Genomic DNA, 3,919 nt, shown 5'->3' on the forward strand with positions numbered 1-3,919 from the left:
CTGGATTTCATTGTTGATTATTTTCACTTGATCTTGGATTATTTTGTTCTACAAAGCTCATCCAGGAGTTGCTGTTATAGCAACAGGTCCGTAAGATTAATCCTGCTTATTTCATATAAACAGGATTAGATTGCATCTTTTTAAACATAATTGATACTTAAAATCTGTCCCAGCCACCGCTACTTTATTACAAGAGTATCCTACTGAGTTTACTGTTGTCCTTTTGCATTATTGATACACTATTTTTCTATTTAATACTGTAAAGCTGCTTTGACACAATCTGTATTGCTAAAAGCGTATATAAATAAAGGTGACTTGACTTGATTGACTTCAAGATCACTAGAAAGCTACAGGCAGGTGTGTTTGATTAGGGTTGGGGCTAAACTCTGCTGGACAGTGGAACCTCCAAGACCAAAGTTGCCCATCTCTGTATTAGATGAATAAACTTCCATCTTCTGTTAAATGCCACATTGTAAATGGAAAGTTATGAATAAAAGAAAACTGTATAAAAAATTATATTGCAGCATTTGATTAATTTTTAGTTAAAGAATGCCCAGGTAAACATGTTTTCAATTTCTTGTCTAAGAGTTAGAATTATGCTAGTACAGAAATGGATTACGATAAGCTTGAATGAACATTAAATGAAAGGATGCTAAGTCAATTGCAGACACCTTTTAAAAGGCAAGAAGAAGACCCCTGGTACCAAGACTGAAAAAGGACAGGACTAAAGCTCTGTTCACACCAAGAACGATAACTATAAAGATAACGATATTAGCGTCCACACCAGCGAATGATATCATCAGTTTAGCACACGTTTGTCTGCCACTTTAAATTCTCGAGCTCGATATAGCAGGATTGTTTCTGAATGGGTATCAGTGTTTGTATTGTTCATCAGCTGGGAAAAAATAGTTCTGAAAGTGATTCCATATTGTTTCTCTGTGCCTTTAACGTTATAGTTGTGGTGTGGACTCTTGCTGTTCTTTAATATTGAGAACTATTTTTAATTAGCGTCCACACCAGCAAATGATATCATCAGTTTAGCACACGTTTGTCTGCCGCTTTAAATTCTCGAGCTCGATATAGCAGGATTGTTTCTGAATGGGTATCAGTGTTTGTATTGTTCATCAGCTGGGAAAAAATAGTTCTGAAAGTGATTCCATATTGTTTCTCTGTGCCTTTAACGTTATAGTTGTGGTGTGGACTCTTGCTGTTCTTTAATATTGAGAACTATTTTTAGAACTATATCTTTAACGTTATCTTTATAGTTATCGTCCTTGGTGTGAACGGGACTTACTTCCTAAAGGCCGGGACACACCAAGCCAGTTTCAAAGATTTGAATAAAGTGGGGAAAGTGGCTGTGAGGAGAGATGTGTTGATGATATGTGTGAGTGGTGGTAAAAGTGTAGGAGAGATTGCTTGGAGAAGGTGTGAGGGGATTGGGTCCAGAGGGCATGCCAACCGCTTCAGAAGAATTCCAGTTACTGAGTGGCCCCTCACCAGTGGGTCCAAAGCAGACAGAGACTGCAGAGTCTTGCTGTTCAGTGGCAGCTTCTTTTGCATATAGGCAGCTGTGGTACGGTATGCAGTCTTCACGGTTTCTAAAAACTGCAGCACACTCTGGAAAACATGAAAATTTATTATAAATTAAATAATTTGGCAAATGTTTGATTTGGCATTTTCAGTGAATTTACTCACTGGATGATGTGGATTTTCTGCCTTCATTTTTTCAGCCACTGGCCCGATATAGAGCTCGTGGAGTGGCAGCATTTTGGCCCTGAAATCTTCCTGGAATGCCCATAAACTCACAGATCTCTAGGTAATTAACCTGAAATTGGCAAAAAGTAGGTTACTCTTTAAGCCTATTTGCCATTATGCCATGAGTAAATTTCTGGTGCATATATTTCACAATATCTATGAAAATTACCTGGTCTGAAGCCCACTTGTGGTCTGTATGGAGGTCAGTGAAGAGCTGCTTGAGGTGGTGGCCAAAGGGCACACCAAACTGTTTTGCAGCATTGTGGATGTGGTGGCAAGAATCTCCATCAACATCCAGGAGGTTCTTGCAGTACTTTTCTCTTATTCGGCTCTCCAGCCCAGACTTGCTCCCTCGCATTACAGTACAGGAGTCCATCATCATGCTGACCATGTTGCCAAATGGGATTTTGTGTTCAGTGAAAAAGGTCACTAGGGCAGTTTCCAAATGTTCAGCATTCCCCTTGAGAACCTCAATGGAGCCAAGGTGTTCCACCACCACATGCTTAAGCTCTTGACTGAAGTAGCTCACTAGATTTGAAAGCACTTTCTTATTTGAGTTAGATGTGCTCTCATTTAAGTTGACAGAGAACAGGCTTGTCCTGGTGCTCTCAAATATCCGTTCTGAGAAGGTGTGCCCCAGGCCCTGGACCATCTTGTATGAGGCAGCAGTCCGGGATAACTTCATGACCCCCAATGCTGGTTTATCTAGAGCCAGTGTTTGGGCAAGCTCAACAATGACAGGAGCTGCAGATAAGGGGGGCGAATGTTCTGCAATGGTTGCAAGAACCATTGCCTAGAAAAACACAAAAATAGTATTAGTATTTCATGTTACCACTGCCAAAGTACATAGCTTGTAAATTTGACATCATTATAAAAATTAATTAAATAGCCTAAGCTTAAGACTTGAATGATCTATAGATAACAACTAGCACATACTGTCGAACAAACATTCACCACTGCATTTGCTACCCTGTCAAACAGGGGTACTGACACCTTCACCCTTTCCCTCATCTGCTCTGGCTCCTGCACTAATGGGCCCTGCTGTGATTGAACCATAATTAACAGAGGAAGAACAATGATTTCAAGCACCACCCTCCTTTTAAAGCTTACAGTCTGTTATTCTAACCCAATCAGCATGACAGAGTGATCTCTAGCCTTGTCCTCATCAACACTCGCACCTGTGTTAATGAGAGAATCACTGACATCATGTCAGCTGGTTCTTTTGTGGCAAGGCTGTGATACAGTGGAAACGTTTTTTTGGGATTAAGTTAATTTTCATGGCGAAGAGGGACTTTGCAATTAATTGCAATTCATCTGATCACTCGAAGAACAATGATTTCAAGCACCACCCTCCTTTTAAAGCTTACAGTCTGTTATTCTAACCCAATCAGCATGACAGAGTGATCTCTAGCCTTGTCCTCATCAACACTCCGCACCTGTGTTAATGAGAGAATCACTGACATCATGTCAGCTGGTTCTTTTGTGGCAAGGCTGTGATACAGTGGAAACGTTTTTTTGGGATTAAGTTAATTTTCATGGCGAAGAGGGACTTTGCAATTAATTGCAATTCATCTGATCACTCTTCATAACATTCTGGAGTATATGCAAATTGCCATCATAAAAACTGAGGCAGCAGACTTTATTAAAATTATTGTGTCATTCTCAAAACTTTTGGCCACAACTGTATACTGGAAGAATAATATAAACATTCATTTGGAGTCTATATGCATCGCTAAAGGGAACTGATATTCTTCAGAAAAGTTTCCATGCTACTTTTTTTCCTCATATCTCCTTTTAACATAGTAGCCTATAAATACAAAAAATATAAATAAATAAAAGAATATAAATATATGTAAAAGCCTCTCATTGCAAAAACACTTGAATGCATTGTGTTCAACCAAGTCTCTGCCTTTCCCACACAGAACAACCTCCTCGACAGCAACCAGTCTGGTTTCAGGAGTGGACATTCAACCGAGACTGCCTTGCTCTCAGTTGTTGTAGCCCTAAGACTGGCAAGAGCGGATTCCAAATCTTCAATACTTATCTTGCTGGATCCCGCCGCTGCTTTTGACACGGTTAACCACCAGGTCCTCCTGTCAACCCTATTGGCAAAGGGCATCTCAGGAACCACACTCCAGTGGGGTGAGTCTTATCTCTCAGATAG

Source organism: Sinocyclocheilus rhinocerous, unplaced genomic scaffold (genome assembly GCF_001515625.1).
Source record: "Sinocyclocheilus rhinocerous isolate Xijiao unplaced genomic scaffold, SAMN03320098_v1.1 scaffold5714, whole genome shotgun sequence".
NCBI lineage: Eukaryota > Metazoa > Chordata > Actinopteri > Cypriniformes > Cyprinidae > Sinocyclocheilus > Sinocyclocheilus rhinocerous.